We start from the raw sequence: 21,045 nt of genomic DNA on the forward strand, positions 1-21,045 counted from the left end.
TGACTATAAATTTGATAAATAAAGATTTATGGATCCTTTTGAAGAAGGAATGGGCTCTATTTATAGGAAAAATGGGGCAATGGATGGTTGAGATTGAGTAATCTCAACAAAATCTCAACAAGGGCCAGGATTGATGGGTTTATGATCCATGTGATGGCTTTCAACTCAATCTCAAGATGACAAATGTCAACATGAGATGGCTTGAGAGGAGAGGGAAGAAGCATTAAATGCTTGAGATGACATGAAGATTACCTTAGGAGGTAAGATTAGGCTTGAGTTAGTGAATAAAGCTTTTATCCAATGAATAATGTCTTTATTCAATAGACAAACTCTTGTGCAAGAGTTAATAGAGATAACCATGGTCAAATCAATAAATGCTTGAAGAGACCTATGAGTTAAATGAGGGCTGAATTAGAGGGAAAGTCTCTAACCATGTGGGTGAATTGAGTTTAACCATTAATTGTTATGTAAGAGCCATAAATGGTTATGAAGACTTTGGGGGTTAACTTGTTGGAGAATAAAAGTCTTTAATGCTTTTCAAAGACTTTGAGGCTTTGAGAAGTGGCTTCTCTTTGCTTAGGAATGTGACAATAATTAGGGAAGGGGATTAGGATAATTTGGAATGGATTAGAAGAATCTAGAATGGGTTTAGGATGCAAGTGGGTTTGGTGGGTGAGAGAAAATAGGATTTTAATTAAAATAAAATTCATTTATTTCAACTAAAATTGTGCAACTTGCATTTGTAGGAGAATACAAGGATGGGGAGAGTTTAGATTTTTAAATAAATATTTATTTATTTATTTAAATGAGGAAAGGGGTTAAATTAAATAATATGCTTTATTCATTTAATCAATTGTTAGAGTGTGGTTTAATGAATTAAATTTAATAATTTATATAGTTAATAGAAGAAGAGGTTGAGAATGAATTAATTAAATATTAATTTAATTAACTGTTGACTGATGATTAAATAATCAAATAAATAGTAAATATTCATTTAATTAAGTGGACAGATTTATGTGTCTACAATATATATTTGACAGTGTGTATATACATATATATACAATGTCAGACATATGTATATGTGGACACCACGGAGATGGGGTGCGCACGTTGTGGGTCCACTCCCCTAGGATATGTCAAGATACTAAACTGTGTATTAATATAGGGAATGTGAGCTGGTGGATGAGTACTTAAACATGAAAAGCTCATTAATGTAGGGAATATGAGGTGGCAGTTGCTTATTTAGATGGGAAGTGTGCATAATAAAGCCAAAACCTTCGAAGAGATTTGGCTCACCGATATTAGTATAAATCATCGAAGAGGAAATTAAAAAAAACAAATAAACGCATCTATTTATAGGGGTCAAGTAGTGCATTGAGAATATAGTTTATTTTAGTAATTGTTCAGCGAACAGGAAGTAGTTCGTAGGAACCGGTAAGCATGGAAGCTAAATTCACACTTTACACCTCAAGGCAACAATTGGCATTTGCTAGCACAATATCTGATAAGAGATTGAAGCAATTTTTCAAGTACTAGGATGAGGAATTTATCACGACAATTAAGGTGTTCCTTAGTGACTGTTTCCTGAAAACAGAACACAAGTTCCACAGGAATGTTGACATTGTGAATATGATTTTGGCATGGGGACTAGAGATTGGGAAGAAAGCTGAAAAGTGTGCATTGTTGTTGCGGGGAATAGTGGGTAAGGAATGGTTAGGCAGCCTGAAGCCTCCGCTCGACAAGGCCGTTGCTGGAATTGGGTTTGATTATCTAGTAGGGGAAGGAGTAGAAGTAGAAGTCATAATATTCTTCACATTTATTAGATGGAGAGTGGGGCAGGACCAAAAAACCAAGAGGTTCAAAGCGGTCAAGGGCTGGAGGTTGCTTGAGCAATTTCTTCATGAAAAGGAAGGTGGTGCGGCTATCACAGGTGCAAGTGGGGATGAAGGCGATGAAGCCTCTGCTCGACAAGGTTGTTCCTGGAATCGAGTTTGATTATCTAGTAGGGGAAGAAGTGGAAGTAGAAATCACAACATTCTTCCCATTCATTAGATGGAGAGTGGGGCAAGACCAGGAAACTAGGAGGTCCAAAGCAGCCGAGGGCTGGAGGTTTCTTGAGAAATTTCTTCATGAAAAGGAAGGTGGTGTAGTTGTCACAGGTGCAGGTGGGGATGAAGGCAATGAGTAGAGGCCGCAGGTCAGATTGGAGTCGACAAACTTATGAGTATAAAAACCCATGGGGGAAAGTAAACATAAAGTGGAAAAATACATGGAAAACACGTCTTCTTTTTTGAATCTAAAGATAAATTCTTTAATGTGGAAAGGTGTTGAAAGGGTTTCAATGCTCTTTCCCCTACTATCCTGAGGATGCGTCTATTCTGGCTCCAAAATTGACCTTTCATACCAACAACATGCATCGACATACATGTCTGAGACATGCATACCATGCCAATTTGGTGCAGCGGCTGGACCCACAATATGTGACATGGACTTGTCGTAGACTCATCAGTTTCAATCGTCAGGGCCCATGCGAAACTACGTGGACATGCCGGAGGACGACCACGGCTCACTTACTGGTTAGTGGCGGTGTGTTGTGCATAACACTCACATTAAAAGCCAAGAAAAAGAAACAACTAGCGGCGAGTGTAGAAACTGCATTCGGATGGCAGACTGGTGGGAAAAAGAGGGCGCAAGCTTCAAAAAAAAATCCATAAAATAAAAAAACCACTGGCAATTTAAGAAACCATGTTCAAACGGCATACTAGTGGGAAAAAGAGGGCGTTGCTTCAAAAATATGTACCTTCATTTCAAAAAACGTAGCGCCATTTTGTGCCTAACATGGAAAAAAGAAGACTAATGCGTGATTAAAACATAAGGGTAGGTTGTGAGTCATTGTTGAAGTGCTTATGTTGAAGAAGTGGGCTGTGACTCATTGTTGAAGGGCTCTTGTTATAGAAGTGGGTTACATTATTGAAGGGCGTCCGATTGTTGAAGCAAGCTGCATTTTTGAAGGGCATCTGATTGTTGAAGTAGGCTGCATTTTTGAAGGGCGTCTGATTGTTGAAGCAGGCTGCATTTTTGAAGGGCGTGAGGTATGTGGAAATCGACCTCTACAAGTTGTCTTTTTCCTATTTGTGTTTGGATTTTATTAAAAATGATGGACGTGTATATTATGGGTTTGCATTGTTTTTTTCGTTTCTTGTTTTGCTTTATATGTAGTGCAAAAATTTGCTTGTTTTTTAGGCAGAATAGGGAGAAATTTGCTTGTTTTGGAGACAGAATAGGGAGAAATTTGTTTTTTTTGGAGGTAGAATAGGGAGAAAATTTGCTTGTCTAACTGTCACGTTAGGGCTAGATACCATGCGGGATGCATGTTTGCTGGCTCTAAAAAGCCTTACATCATGACTCCCGACTAACAATCCATGGTAGTCCAGTAGTGGCTCGACCTTTTATCTTTGTGACTCTATATTTTGGATTGGATGGGTGGGATTGGGTTAGAATGCACATTAGGTATTCGTGTTAGGGTTACAAGCTACGTTAGTGTTAGAAGATGGGTCAGGGTTAGCAACATTAGGTTAGAACGCAGATTAGGGTTAGAATATGGGTTAGGGTTAATGGTGGTAGGGTTAGTAGGCAGGTTAGGGTTAGAAGGTGGGTTACGATTAGAAGGTGGGTTAGGGTTAGTGGCATTAGGGTTAGAAGGTGGGTTAGGGTTAGTCACGTTAAGGTTAGAATTGGTGTTAGGTTTTTGGTCGGTCCCGTTTGGGCGAAGCTATTCAGACGCGCTTCTGGCTCCAAAACGGACGTGTCTGTTCTAGCTCCAAAATGGCAGAATGGATTTACCGTTGATTTTGCAATAAATAGGTGCAATTGACTAACACATTGTTATCGCATTGTATGAAAGGTCTGACAGTGCAAAACATGCGACTAACATTGTTTCCTTGATGACTTTCTTTTCGCTACAACCTTCACCGATGGATATTTTCACTATTGCACTTTTTGGTATAAGTCTTACCGATAGCCTCATCGGTCATCGGTAAGACAATTTTCTACTTTTGTCACATATGTCGATTTCGCCATTTTGCGGGGCAAAAGGAAATGGTAGCCAGGCAGTCTACGAATCAGCGAAATCAACTAAAACGACATGTTAGTCGCTTTCATCATTTCACATGGGCGCCATTTCCTTTTGCCCTACGAAATAGTGAAAGCAACTAAGATGCCATATTAGTCAATTTCGTTGATTCACGGACTGCCTGGCTGCCATTTCTTTTTGTCTTGCGAAATGGAAAAATTAACTAACATTATTTCCCCGATGACTTTCTTTTCGGTAATACCTTCACCGATGGACATTTTCATTATAAGTCTTACCAATACCCTCATCAATTATCGACAAGACAATTTTATGCTTTTGTCTCTTATGTTCACTATACCGGTGAGCCTTATTAGTATATGCTTCTCCAATATAACTGTCATTGACTCCACACTATAATCGGTGAGACTGATGCCGATAGGTCTGACCTTGGATTTGCATGCATTCTTATCGGTATATGATACACCGATCAAAAGCTAGGATTTGTTGCCTGTGTTTTTGTCGGGGTGACTTAGCCCGATAGTGTAACTTTCCATTATTTGTAATTTTTACTTCCTCTTCAGGATACAAAAGATTAATAATCAAATAGGAACTTCTTCCATCCATAAGGGTGCCTTTTCTCATTATGCTTCCTGATATGCAGATGCGTCTATTCTGGCTCCAAAATGACAGTATGGATTGACTAACACACATGTTAGTTGTGTGTTTTACATTGTCGATTTTGTAATTAAAGGTTGCAATTGACTAACCTATCGCTAACACACTGTACGAAAGGTTCATTTTGGAGCCAAAAAATAAAACTTATAAACTAATACACACTATCTCAATTAAAATGTATTTACATAAATAGATTTATTAAAAAATAAAATAAATACAAAATTTAATATACTTAATCAAATACATTAAAAAAATTAACTTCTTTGTAGCTTTAACATGCAATATTAACTCTGCATATTAAAGGCTTCAGCCCCCGTGGGAGCGGAGTCCACATCGGAGGCATCTATTCCAACTCGAAAATGATAGTATGGATTTACTAACACACGTGTTAGTAGAGCATTTTACACCATCGATTTTTCAATTAATGGCTGCGATTGACTAACCTGTCGCTAACACACTATACGAAAGGTCCGCTTTGGAGAGGGATCACCTATTGTACAGTGTATAGCATTGTGTTAATCAATTGTTGTACATTGATTGCAAAATCGATGGTGTAAAATGTGCAACTAATAGGCATGTTAGTCATTGCGTACTCCTGTTTTGGAGTGGTCATGCACAAAAGTGCATAATGCGCCTTGTTAGTCGATATCGGAATGAAACTTTCTATTAGCTGTGTGCGTCATATGAATCCAAGGTCTTCATAGGATAGCATGATATGGATATGTGTAAGTGTACAAAAATGTCCACAGACTATGGTGTAGAATAAAAGTACTTAGATTCTAGAATAACATGGAACATGTGGTAGATGAATTAGTTATTAAAAAGCACTAAAAAATTAATGCATAGGTTGATAAAAATTCAAATAATTTATAGACATCGATGTTAGTCTGACAGATTTGCATGTCTGTTTTGGAATCACATGTATCTCGATTTCAAATGTGGAGACAACTTTTCTTTAGAGACAAGAAAAACACATGTCACATTTTGGGGACGAATAAGTGATGATAGGTTGATGAACCTGTTTATCTATGAAGACACAACATTCCTTTCTATGGTGAAGTTGATCCTTGGACCTGAGTATGTAGATGATGGATGGAAGTACAAAATGAATGCGAACATAGTGTCTCTGTTTATGGCATGGTGTCTAGAGCTCTGACCTATTGTGAAAGTCAGAGAAATCATGAACAGGTGTGTCAAGAAGGAATGGCTAGGGGGAATGGAAGCTTTATTAGGTTTGGCACAAGACATGGACAACTTTGAAAGTGTGGATAGAGCATGGATTCATGTGAGTGAATTCACTCCTCCCTTGCAACCGTTCTTGCTCAGGAGTGCCACATTTGATAAAGAGGTGAGAAGAAGTGTAGCACAGGATGGAATGTATGGTATTGTGCAATACCTTGAGACAGTTGATGTCTGGTAAGCGCGTGTGGAGATGGAAAAATGGGGACCTTGGTCGGAATATAGATTACTTGTGCAATGAACGGTTCCTACACACACAAAATGACGAGGTCGACCTTGTGGAAGAGGAACAGCTAAGAAGGGTCGTGTGCTGCAGTTCGGTGAAGGCTCCACCAAGGAGACAAAAATGAACCAAGTTAGGAACATGGAAGTGATGGATGTGGAAGAGGGCATAGTCACTGTTCATGTGGAGTAGCGAGATGGAACATACAGCCTTTTTTGAAGCAAGGACTATGTTTTTTTTTTTCTAAATGTTTTTGAATGTGTTATGTATGGACCGTTATGTATACCGGCTTTGATAGTCTAGTCAGCTAGCCATGGAGGTTTTTCTTTTAGAATGCAAACATTTTTAGAATTAATATAAAATATAGCTTTACCAGACAAAAATAAAAATTGTTGACACCAACTGATACTCTTATCTTCCCTGTTTTGAAATTGTTGTTAGCATTTCATTATATATGGTGAAAAAATATATGTTTTTAATTGTATGTGCATGAAATTGTTCTATAACATCAAACTCAAGCATTTCAATATATATGACTACAAATAAAATTAAATTCTTGTATCACAATTGAGTTTCTATTGTGGCTCGGTAAGAAATTGGAGGATTTCAATATATATGGTGGAAAAAAACAGATAACCTTATCTTCCTCTTCTATGCCCGGCTTTGTCTTCCTCATCGGGTATTGGCGTAACACAAAACTCCTCTCACTGATGATTTGAGTTATCCCGATGACTTAGTATTTCTACCTTTTGGTATTGCCTCATTAGAGTAAGTTATGTCGATGATATCGCCTTTTCCATCTAGCCCATCGGGTATCAGAGTAGCGTGGGATGAAATTCTCCGATGACCCAATGCCATCCCTGACCTCTACTTTGCATTCTCCTTCATTGATGTAAGATGTGTTGAAAATCTCATCGGTTATCAGCATAACATTTTTTGCACACCCCCAATGTGTGAATGTTATGCCGATAGGTTCTTTCATGGTCTATGCTAGTCGGTCTAGTCGGGGTAACTTACATAGATAGCTTAAATTCAACAATTTTAATAATCAAGCTCCTCTTCGTATATCATTTTCTCTTACAACCCTCCAAAGAGACTTTATACATGCTAATAAATGGCAAAGCCCATCACATAGGCATAGAGAATGCCCTATAAGGATCCCAATACTGTTATGATGCAAATTTCTGATGTAGTCCTTATTCAATGCTAACCCTTAGCATGCCCTAGCGATACTTGTCCAATTCTAAAAAATAGGTCATAGTAGGGTTTTCCTGGTACTGCAACATACTTCCTGATAATGGCTCTGACTGCTATCTCTACTGTAACAAAATTCTCAACCAATTCCCCTATTTCATTCATATCCAACATATCCACACGGGAAACGCTAAGGACTGAACTGAGTAGGGATCTGCATTCGGTGATCCACTAGTTTTTGTCCTTTATTACCCCTGTATCATCTACCACACTTGAGAATCTATGATTGACAATACCCTTACACTCCTCATATTTAATTTCCAAGTCGGTCTTGTCGGGGTAACTTACGTCGATAGCTCAAATTTGATAATTATGGTAATTAAGCTCCTCTTCATATATTGTTTACACTTCCAACCTTCCATGGAAACTTCATATGTGCTAATAAATATCAGAGTCTATCACATAGGCCCAAAGAATGTCTTTATAAGGATCCCAATACTATCATGATGAAACTTCCTCATGTAGTCCCTATTTAGTGCCAACCCTTAGCATGCCCTAGCCATAATTTATGAAGAGAAGGCTTTATTTCACAAATGTAACTTTCCACAACCATGCTAATGTAATTCTAAGGCATTGAAAACATCTCTGAATGCACTTCCAAGGGATTTCAAGTTGGAACCATGACTGGGCTCATGAACCCTTGCTCAAGCCAAGAGCAATACAAATTTGTAAACACACCTCAAACCTACACTAAAATAAATTACAAACACCTCCTGAGAAATAAAATAAAATACACTAAACCACCATGAAAGAATAGTAGAAAGGTCAATCCATTTGGTATAGACTGTTGCTACAAAAATGACAAAATTACAAAGTAAAATCTGGAAATTGTCTTCAAAATCTATTCAAACTTTCTCACAAATGTTCCAACCCATGTAGAATCCTTCTAAGAGCATTTTATATGCCATTTTGGTCATAACCAGATCTTCATTGGTTTCCTAACCATCGATTTGCTCAAAAAATGCAAAGTTTCTCAAAAAGTTGCAAAAAGTTGTCAAGCAACAATGACAACTTTTGCTCAAATGTGCCTTTTTGCCTTTTATGCATTTTTAATTATATTGAACCTCCTCACATGACTTCCTAACATTAAACTGACATGCCTACATCATAATGCAAATTTATGCCATTTTAGGCTTACAAGGGCTCATAGGCCAAATTTGAGAAAAGTAACAACCTAGGTGACAATCATCCTTCAAATGACTATCAAACACACATTTGGAGCTCTAAGTAGTCCATTATTTAAACACCTAATCCAAAATATGGATCATCACATCAAAATGTGGAAAATGCATAAAAAATGGTTAAAAGCTAGGTGCTCCTGCACCAATGGGTGTCCAACTTACCTATTTCAAGAAATTTGGAGATTCAACATTATACATTATGATTGTAATTAAATATTAGACTATTTAAACAAAAATTTAGAGATAGACTCATTTAATAGTATTTGGAAACCTTGGTAAATAGTTTCCTAACACCTCACTTGGTATGACCAATCTCTTTAGAATGGTCTTAATTTCCCTATATCTTTCATTTGGTGGAACAAGCTATTTTAGTATAACGAATGCCCTTTACTCTTCATCAACAAGTTTAAAGGAAAGTGGTTTGTTAGGAAAGGCATCTATATGTTCAAAAAATTGGGGGACCTCCCAAGCTCCAACAAACATCATGAACCAACGCGGATCTTGAGCTCTCTTAAGATTGTGCATCAGATGCTGATGAATGTGGATCGAGCATGGGAGCTTCGTTTTAGCTAGAGACAGGCCTTGCCTTAGTGGAAGGATGAACTAGAGACCTCTATTTTTTCATGTGCTTTGGTAGAATGGTATCAGGCCGGTTAGATAAAGTACAAAATACATCTAGCTAGGAAATAAAAACAAAACTTGTAGATCTAATGCACATAAGAAAAAGAAAGAGCAGCTAAGAAAAATGAAATTATATTAATTCATTGATATCTTTACAAATACAAAATATGCAGATTTATAGAAAGATAACCATCATAGACCACTGCAGATAATGGAAATTATGGAGGAAACAATGGCATAACAACCATATTAAATAAAGTTTGTGGTGAAAGAGGTAGAGCATGCACCATCTATTGTCCATAAATCACGATAGTAATAGAATGAGAAACAACTGCTAACACAACCTTAGTTGGAGTTAACATTACTCCAATAGTATGTATGAGCAGGGACTTGACAAGTTCTCAGAATAGTAAAGATATGTTGTTCGGATGAACCTTGATTGGAATTCAGGCTTGTTCTAGTCTCTAGACTTCTCTAGAAAGTTTGAGACTTTATATAAGGAATGGTTTAGATTGCAGTCTTAAGCCTAGAAGTATCGATCTCAACCGATGGTGCATCATTTTGGTCTTAGTTGCCTGTGTAGAGAGGAATCGATCCAGACCCAATGCAGGCGGCTATTTCAAGCAAACAATGTGCTCTAGAATGTTGTATGGTGGGTGGCTAATGTTATATTGGGTGCCAATCAACACTGGTGTGATGGGTTTGTTTATGAGGCTGTCATTTGCCCTATGGTTGACATATTTGATTCAAAGGAAGTTAGCATAGAGAGGATTGACGACTTTGTTTGCCTGTGTGATGGACAAGCCCTAACAAATGTCATTCTAGAGTTGGATTCTGATTATTGGGTAAGCACCCTCGATATCTATTTTAACCACACTAACTACATCTCCTCTGAATCAGAGGAGTTAGACAGTGAAGATGAGGAAATTGCCCAAAAAAGGGCAGCACGGGAGAGGAGGAAGAACTTCATCCAGGAGGCATGGGAGGTGTTTAGGGTAGGGGTGAGGAATGGGAATCTAGACCCCTTCTACAGACTACTCAAACCCGATGATAATTGGCTCTTGGCATTAGCCGCTGTCAAAGTAATGGAGATTGGAGAGAACATGACTTTCATACTCCAATACATTGGGAATTAGTTTTGTTGTTTATCTACAATTTCCTATTTTGCATATGTCACTTGAAACTACACTTCTATGACCCTATTGCAGACAATAGGAATAATTTTATAAAATTACTAGTAGCACTATTTTAGGTACTTACCCACTATGTTATAAAACATCTTGTTATGGTAAATAGAAAAAAGTGTCAGGTGACACTATGTTAGAAATGGCTCACCATTGTAGGTGCATGGAGCACCTTTGATGGTCATTTTGTAGCCAATATTTTGACATTTAAAGATGTCATTTTCATCTAGATGTATTGATGACGAATGGTAGACATTACAATTTGTAAAGAACCAATGCTTCTTAGACTTCATGATGCCAATTTTTTAACACAATGTGTGTTAAGTATTGATGTAGTCAAATACAAAATTTCTCTCACATGAAGTATTGATCTATATGTGTTAGTTTTGCCTTTTCTACTTTCTATTTAAAAGCATACCCCTAAAAAAGTTAGATTACATCAAACAAGGGAATTGTACCTCTAAAATTTAGAGGAAAAATCACTTATTTAATAGTGATTTCTTCAACTATTAGTGATATTTGTCTTTATTGGTTCGGTAATTCAATTCATTTGAATTATTATTTAAAAAAGACAAATTTGTTTCCTAATAATAGGGAATGGTTTAATGAATGTATACAATGCAAGAATACTCAATCTTTCAATAGTTATTGTTATACATGCAACAAGTTTGGTCATAAGGCAGCTAACTGCATATCCAATACAAGAAGTGTAAATGATCCACAAGACAATACATGTTATAACTATAACAAATACAAAAAATATTAATAAGTATTGCAGAGGAAATAATACCAAGTCTTTTCTTTCATAGAAGAAGGTTGATCTAACTCAAATAAAGAAGATGGAAAATATGTAGGTTCAAATATTAGAAGAAATAGAAAGATGATGAAGTGAAGGATGGATCTACAGCTCAAGATGGTACATATGGCTCTTCTAGAAACTAAATTAAAAAGGGTATCACTTTAGGGGAAGTTATGTTTGTAGATTTTTAGAACCCTTGAGAAGGAAAGATGTTTAAATCTTCAACATATTGGTATAACATACTGTGGATGCGATGAATTGATAGTACTAAGTCAATTAGCTTAATTCCCAAAGAAAATGATCTTCTTATAGAGGATTTCATTTAACATGATTCATTGATAGAGCCTATTGGTTCCCAAAACCACAAATTGGAAATCATAAGGACTTGCCAAATCCCCAATTGACCCAATCATCCTTGGCCAATGAATAAGAATGGTCAAAGACCAAATTCCTCTACACTTTAGGCTCCACTAGACCTAGGTGGGTATACCCCAATCTCCAAAGCATAAAGAGATTTCTTTATAGTGAATTCAAACTGTTTTAATCTAGTTGTTTATAGGACTGGCAAACAATTTCCTATAACTATACTTTATTGATATGCTTTTAACTTGTTTTAATTTGAAGATTTGAGTATAATTGAATAATGAATAAAAATTATAATAAAATGATGTTGGAACTAAGAGTAATTATGAAAGAACAAGGCAAGTAAAAATTAGTAATATATTTCTCCAGTGAGGACTTTGTGCACACTTAATCTATTCACAAGAAACCAAAAATAGACCCGTGCCTTATCTGACAGTTAATATGTCACTTAATGGACAAATACTTGTAATCTTTGGAGACAGTGTGAAGAAACAAACTATCACTGCAATAATCTTTGGAGACAGTGTGAAGAAACAAACTATCACTGCAATATCCATAATGTATGCTATGAGAACAAAAAAAAAATATGCTATCTCTATACCAACAAATGATAAAGCATTGCAATAAATCTTCTTCAGATTTATCCGAAAGATTTTAAATCAACGTCATACGACATGAAACGATCTGAAGATGAAAACAATGGACCCTGTATATTGATTTCTGGAAACAAATGGTGTACAAAAACTGCAGACTCACAGATACTTCATGATTACACTTGTTTGCACAAAATGAATTTCATTTCTATAGACTTATCTTACATAACACTATAAGTTCCAACAGACAATCTGAAAAGATAATAATCTTACTTACGTTCCATGTCTTAAAAAATGCAAAATGACTCTCTATACATGCATGACTCAAACGATATAAATGAAAGGACACACCCTTTCATTTGTACAAACAAAGACTAACAAAATTCCTAACTATCCCTCTTAACTACTATAACTAAAACACATGACAATAACATAGATTAGCCTTTTCCATCCAATCCCTAACCATATTTTTGGATGTGCTAAAGATATTTTTCCTCTTTATATATAGTAGCATTGAAGATAATATCTCTGACTGCTATCTCTACTATAACAAAACCTTCAACCTGCTCTCCTATTTCATTCATGTCCAATGCATCCGCATGGGCAACGCTAAGGGCTAAACTAAGTAGAGACCTGCATTCGGTAATCCACTTGTGCTTGTCCTTCATGACCCCTACATCATCAACTACACCTAGAAATCCATGATTGATGATCCCTTTACACTCCTCATACTCGGTATTTAATTTTGTTGTGAATTCTTGATGAGTGTCAATTAGCCTTTTGACTTTATTTATCCTTTTGTCACTCAGCATCTGATCCTGTAGTAGCATGTTTAACCTATTGAGGATCCTCTGGTGCGATAATGTGTTATCTAGGGTTTTCTGGTAAACAGTCCAGAATTCCTCCAATACCTTCTACATATTTTCAAACCATTTTGTCAATCAGACACATATGGTGTGTATCCTTATGCTCTATATTCTTTCCTTAATTTTATTTTTTCCTTGTACAACTCTTCACACTTATTTTTCAATTTAGATTTGTCTTCTATTTGGGGTACATGATGGCCCCTACTCCACAAAAGTTCTTCATACAATGATTTATACTTTCCTGCTTCTTTCATCAACATCTTCATCTGTGCTTTGTTTAATTTTGAGATATCAACTCCCATATTTGTCGTGACCATGGGATATGTTGGCATATAAACTGGTATGATGACATGATGATATTGTATGTTGTCATTGATGTCAATAAGTTGAAGAGTGAACCAGTATATTGAAGTAAGCAACTGGCAAGAGAACCGATATGATGTTGTGAACCGGTATTTGTGAAAAAGTGAAGCAGTATGTTTGTTCAAGGTGAACCAGTATGTTGGAATGAGAACCAGTATATGAAATTTTTGTTGGGAAAAATGGTGTCTCAACCTTGCATTTATGTGAGGTTACTATTTATAGTAAGTTTTCATTTGAGCACGAAATAGTGCGAAACTCTCCCTGAAGCTTCTGGTTGGCTAGATAAGCATTCCGGTAAAGTTTCGTCGCAAGGTCACAGCTAGTTTTGAAGATATTAAAGTTTTCATCTTGGAGGGGTACAATAAAATATTTAAACTTAATTTTGGGGACTTTAGAGGCTCCTAAATGCCCTGAAAAGTGGCTGTAACTGGTGAAGCGGTTACGAGGTGATAGAGCACTTCGCGAGCTTTCCGGCGCTTCAAACGGTTCGTCAATCGGACACCCGGTTCTCAAGTTATGGCCTCCGGAAGTTTGTACTCCTGAAATAGGAAAAATAATTTGTATCGGATACATAAATGAGCTGTAAAAGGGAGCGACACATGTTGATGTGTGCTTTAACATGTCATAGAAGGGAGATAGGGTCAGCTACACCTTATTGGGTGGTTTTAGCCCATGGTTTTGTAATACCGTTTGACGGTTTCTTGTATTGTATCTCCTATTTATGAGGTGTGTGAGATAGAGGTTGAGTGTAAGAGTCTTATGGCTATTGAGTTGCCTCTGAATCTCTGATTAGTGGTACTCCTGCGAAGAGCTTGCTCTGCAAGTATTTTGTAATCTGTTTTGATTGCTGAATAAAATATTGAGCTGCTTTTGGAGGGTGGGGTTTTTCTCCCGAAAGGGTTTTCCCCATGTAAATCATTTTGTTGTGGTATGAATGCTATTATATCTATTTCTATTTTCTGTAACTGTTGTAATGATCTGAAAAAGTTTTGCATTACCCTCCTCTCAAGGTTAGTGTAGGAAGTTGTTTCCGCTACTTAACTTCCTTACAATTTTTGTATCAAGGTTTCATATGGTATGACTACCAGTTGGTAGTCTCATCTTTAGGGTTTTTAGTTGAAGTGTTCCAAGCCTTTGTGATTCAACCGATGACATCGTGTGATGAGTTAGCATTGTAATGAAGATCAGATCATGTTACCATGTCAGTCTTGTGCGCGTGAAGAATCTTGCATGAAGGAGATTGATCCTATCTACCTTGGGAATGTGCGAAGTCTCTGTAAACGGTGGAGAATGTGTGATGGGTTATCAGCCTCCAGGAAGTGGTGAAGAATGAACATTGGAGAGAATCTTGAGATCTATTCAAGACTATTGTATTTAATCCAATGCATTCAATGGTCAGGTATGAACCGACTGAATTGTTTAACCTAAATGTTTAGGGTTTAGGGTTTATGATACCAACCTATCTGTTTCCTATAAGGTTGATGTTTTTCATTTTGAGGTTGTTGGAAAATGTTGTGAGTGTTTATCCAAGAGCAGAGATACGTGATTCTTGCCAGACCAAATAAGAGAGTAGATACCTGCAGAGTGTGATTGCAGAAGGGAGGAACTAAAGCGGATCTACATTGGCATTGAGTGTTGTTACCAGATCATTGTAATACCTGTTGATCTCTAACCACTTCAACAGTTGGAAAATCCCTTAACAGGGTAGCTCTAACCGGCTTGCTATAAAATCCTTTAACAAGGTGACTCAAAATCATTAAGTTCTTAAAATCCTCTAACAAGGTAACCTTTAACAGGGTTTAACCCTTAACTGGGTATTTTAGCCATCCCTTAACCGAGTGATCCCTAGCAGGATCGGTTCATAGCAGAACCTATTGTAATAGTCTTTAACCAGACTAGGCTCCTAACAGAGTGGACTTCAAAAGAGTTCAAAGAATAGCTTGTGGGTATTCATCCCCACCATGGTTTTTCCCAGTTGGATTTCCACATGAAAAATCAGTGTGTCATGTGTGATGCCTTTCATGTGATGGTTTAGTGCTTTATGTCAAAGTGGTAAATCATGTTGAACTAGCAGTTATTATATTTGTGATGGTAAATTACTTCGGTATGCATATGGGTGAAGTGGAAATAAGATATTAGGTTGTGTGCTGATCCAAGTGTTACCTGTTTAGGTCCTTCCCAGTCTCACTATGTGTAACTGGTAGTGCCCTGATTTAGACCGGTGATACTGTTTACCAATTGAGTACAGTCTTTCTTGCCAAAGTGGTTTAGTGAAAGTTTTTGTTTGTCCTGATTCAACCCCCCCCCTCTCAGTACCAGTTTGGTACTAAATGTTCATCATTATTCATCAATTGGTATTAGAGCATCTTCCAAGTCCTCTGTGTTGTAAGCTTAACCACTTGAGGAAAAGATCCTACTCTAATGATGAAGAGGGAAGGTGCAAAGTTCAATAGAGACAACTTTAAAATATGGAAGGATAGAATTGTTGGCATTTTGATGATTATGTTGTGATTGTCAATGATGGACACACACTTGCTATGAGATCACTTTGAGAATATATGAATTATGCTCAACCGGTAACTATTCCAAACCGGTATCATGTTGTAGCCTTTAGACTACTGTTGTTATGCAGAAAGTGTTTACCGATCTCAAGTGGCAAAAAGACCTAAGCGGCATGAAGACCTCAAGCGGTTCGAGGATCTCAAGCGAAGTGGAGCAAAGGAACTAAAGTGGCAATTATCATATTTCTAGTTTTCATTTTGGTAAACCGGTAATTGTTGAAAGTGTGAACTAGAAATCGGTTTAATATTTGAACCGGTATTACTCTGAGTTCCAAACCGGCATCTAGCATTTTGTATGAACCGGTATTACTCTGTGATGAGTTACCATCCACCGTTTGTTTAACGGTGTCGACACTCTGGTGGTGCTTTTGTGTCATGTTACCAAATATGTCTAGGTACACTGAACCTAGGAACTTGCACTGTAATCCTATTGGACCAACATGAAATCAGATTCCTTCTTAAGGACATCATGTCTAGGGTTTTAGGTGTGTTGTTAAGGTTTTTGGTGGTTGATGTGTTTGAGTGTGCGATCTGAAGATAGAAGATCAAATTTGTGTGTTGTAACAGAGTGTGGAGTTTTTCTGAAGACTGAAGTAATGCAACATGCATTAACAATGAGCTTTAATGGATCTAACCAAGCATATTGTGCTATTATCTAGATCACTCACTTGTTGATTACTTACACCTTCGACAAGTTTGAAAACCCTTAACCGGGTAGGCTTAGAAGAGCCTTTACAAATACTCTAACAAGGTGGTTCACAACTGTGGATCTGAAATCCTCTCACAAGGTAGTCTTTAATCAGACTTATCTCCTAACAGAGATTGAGATTCCTAACAGGATCTGTTTCAATAAAGAACATTGTATGACCTTAACCGATCTGGTTACTATTCTGCAGATAGTTACTTGTGAGTTTCATCTCACCATGGTTTTTCCCATTTGGGTTTCCACGTCAAAATCTCTTGTGTTATGGTGATTGTGCTTCTGTGGGTGAATGCCTTATTTGTTGTTTGGTTTGCATTTGTGTTAACCGATTTGTTTGTCAAACTCTGTTACCGGTTTCCTGCTAAACTATTTAAGTATTTGAGTACAGTATTTTTTTGGGTATACTAATTCACCCCCCTCTTATTATTCATCAATTGGTATCAGAGCCAACCTTTCTATAAGTTTAACCACTTCAAAGGAGACATGGGGGAATACACTATGAGGGAACTTACTCATTGGCTCACTCAATCTGAGCAAGCCTATGATGAACTTATGGTCAAATATAAGGCGTCTTAGGCAAAAAGGATAGAACATGCTAAAAAACTGATGGAGCTAACTGAAAATAGTTCTTCTGATGAAGCGGACATGGAAGCCCTAATTCAAGAAGTAAAAAATTTGAATGAATCCAATTCCAACCTAAGAAAGGAGTTGGAAGGACTGACTATCCGAATGTGTCAAGAGCTTGAGAACCAGAGAAAAACTGAAGATCTGGTAAAAGATAAAGATCGTGAGATCTCCAAGTTGAAGCAAGAAATCAGTGCACTGACCAAGAGAGTAAAGTGGAAAAAGAATAAATGCAAGGTGAACTAAACATGGCTATTTCTGAGAATTAAACCTTGAAGGAATCTAATGCTACTATTTCCAAAGAGCTCACTGAGTCAAAGGAAATACTTGCCAAATACAATAAGAGTTCGGTTAGGCTTGAACAAAAGCTTGAATCTGTTCAACCAACAAAGAATAAGACTGGACTTGGTTTTTCTGGTTATGAGGAAGGTGAAACCTCTAGTACAAAGGATGGAGCATCAAAGAAGCTACCGGAACCAAAGGATAAAGGTAAGCAAAAGTTCAAACTCGTTTGCTTTAACTATCTCAAGGAAGGACACACTACCAATGTATATAGAAGTAAGGCTTACAATAATTTTCATTATTTTTTAAACGATAAGCCTAGACCCAATAGATTCAATGGTAATTGCTATGCATGCAACAAGTTTGGGCATAGAACATTTGAATGCAGGTCTATCATGCACAACACCAAAAGGTATCCTCAAAGGAGTCAAGGAGCTTTTCCTAAATCCTCTGGGAACCGAAACCCAAACCGGTTTAATTCCTACAATCACTAGCCTGGAAGCGGTGGCTATCAAGTGACAACCGGATGGAGAGCAAACTATTGGATTTGTCATGGTCATGGTCACACTGCTACAACATGCAGAAGGAAGAATGGAAACATGAATAATGGACCTTGGAGAGCACCTAGAATAGTTTGCTATCATTGCAAAAAACTGGGTCATACATCAAGATTATGCAGAACAAGAAAGTGTATATTGGATAATATACCGGTCACTCCAGAAGGAAAGATTGATGTTGAAACTGTTCAATCGGACATGAAGATAGCATGGAAGAAGAAATCTGATGAAGTGTTACAAGAAGAACCAGTTTTTGCACCTAGTGTGGAAGTCGCTAAACTAGCAAACTAAGCTTCAAAAGCTTAGGGGGAGCAAACGGTGAAAAGTTTCGAACCCCCCGATCAACACCAGTAAGAGACCTTAACCGATATGTGATACCTATCTTTTGGAAGAAGATCAGAAATGGTAAAAGGCAAATTAGGGTTTATGCCCTAATAGTGGAGCATTTACTATGCTAGGTGGAGAATTTGTTTTAAAGGAATTTTCAAATCATTTCTCACTATCATTTTTTGAGCAAAGAATTTTTCAAGTGCAGAATGAAGAAAAGTGATTTACATTGCGATTCAAAGAATTTATCAAAATCCTGAAGAAGAATTTGAAGCAAACATATGTGGGAGAAGTGTAGAACCCAAAGCGGTATTTCAACAATCGAAGGAGTGTGTAGCGAAGTTCAAATTACGAAGCCCTAAATTTCAATCTACGAAGGTATTTTTCAAAATTCTCTGTTTATCATGGCTTCAACATCACATGCTAGCTCTAGTGCACCCGTTGATTCTATGGACTTCATTTGACAGAAGGCAAAATACAATGCCCTATCTCAAATACCCATTGGCGTTATAGTAGAAGAAGTCATTTTAGATTTCATTGACTGTAAGATTGAAGACCTAGGATCTCTAATGATCCATTCCCAGTTGAGTTTGTTCTGTGGAAAGGATAAGAAGATTAAACTGGAATAAAACATTCTGGAGAAGAAGAAACTTCACAACATACTCTATTTTCTTGAATAATTTTTGAATGATCACATTCGCATTATTCTAAGCAGAGTACATGGTGATAAGATGTACTTAGAGCAGACGCATGATATCACACCAGAAGTGATTCATGCCATCACCAGTTTCTGCAACATCGGTGAAGTGCCAACCCTAAGGAAGGTTAGCAAGACCAAAATGACCAAGCTCACTGGTTCAGTGAGCGACTCATGGGGAATGACTATAAATTCCATCAAGGATGATCTGGTCAAATATGCATGCATGGTGATAGGAAACTATACGTTCCATACTAGCATAATCAACTCTATCTCTACTGCAGCGGTAAATGCCGCCTATAGGATGATCAAGGAAGATGCATCATTTGATCTGTGCACTTGTATGCAAAGACAACTTCTATTGAATCTCAATTCATTCAAATAGGACAATGCACTGAGATTTAAGTTCGAACAACTACTGGTTGGGTTGTTCTTTTACTTCCAAGGCTACTTTCCAGGAGTAGGTGATATTCAGTGGTCTGCTAACCAACCGGTGACAAAGCAAATCAAGGAAAGCCTACAAGCGGTTGGAACCGGATATTGGGAAGTGCTGAACAAATACTTTGATGATTTCAGATGCAAAATGAACCAAAGAGTAAGAATATCCAGTGAGATAGTCAAAAAGTATGAGGAAGAAATCTGCTTCACCATCAAAGTGGATGAATTCATAATGGAGGTCGTTGAGCCCAAACAGGAAGAAGAAGAGCCTATGGGCTATGAGGAAATGTATGATATGATGGATGGATATGTTTCTACCCTACTTGCCTCGCCTCTTGATCCAAAGGCAAAGAGAACCGACACCTATCTAGAAAGAGTTACACCGGTTCAAGAACCCTCAGTAAAGAAGGGAAAGGCAGTGCCTTTAGCATCAGCACCGGTTACTCCAGCAAGTGGCAAAGTGGCCAAGCGGTCACCAGTTAAGAAGAAACCGGAAGCAGCACCTACCAAAGTCTTTGAGAGGAAGCGGAAGACAAAAAGAAATACACCAGACTTAGAAGAAACTGTAGTAGAAGAACCGCCTAAGAAGACTAGGCAAACGAGGAAGAAGACAAAGGCAACAAGCAATGAACCAGAAACATCTACACCGGTAAATATTCATGTTTCCCCTTATAAACCTTTGTCACATTGTCAAAGGACTATCAAAAATCTTATAAGGAAATTGCTTAGTGATTTAGAAGAATATTTTGATGATTTCAATGACACTAAGAAAGAGGAAGTAGAATAGGAAGTCATTCAATACCTATGTATTAATGACCGGTCACCCTCAAAAATTAGATCTGAGGTACCTGATTCTTTGTATAATTATTTAGACAACAAATGGCGCATTGCCATAGAGAAAGAACAGGAAATAAGAGAGGAAGTATTTGTACAATACTTTCCTGATGTATCTAATTCAGAACTTTATGAAGTTATGGAAAGATATAAGGGCCATTTCTTTATGCAAAGAAGGAGACTCCTGTTGCTAGAAGGCAAAAATCCTGAAGTGGTACAAGACACCCACTCTCATACCCAGGCTACTCTGAGATTGCACAATGTATCTGAAGCCAACAAAAAGGTTGAGCAAGAACCAAAAACAAATAAACCGAATGAAGTGTATGACAGTGAAGGAGAACCGGTCACTAAACAAATGGAACCCATTGACGTTGATGCCTTAGATGGTGAAAAAGTTACTCAGGGTACACCATCAAAAGAAATAGGACAAGAGAAGCAGGCAGAAGAAGAAAAGAAGCAATAGGAAATAGAAAAGAAGAAACAGGCAGATGAAGAGGAAAAGAGAAAAGAGGAGGAAAAGAGGAAAGATGAAGAGGAAAAGAGAAAAGAAGAGGAAAAGATAAAAGAGAAGGAACAGAGGAAAGATGAC

Source organism: Cryptomeria japonica, chromosome 3 (assembly GCF_030272615.1).
Source record: "Cryptomeria japonica chromosome 3, Sugi_1.0, whole genome shotgun sequence".
Lineage (NCBI taxonomy): Eukaryota > Viridiplantae > Streptophyta > Pinopsida > Cupressales > Cupressaceae > Cryptomeria > Cryptomeria japonica.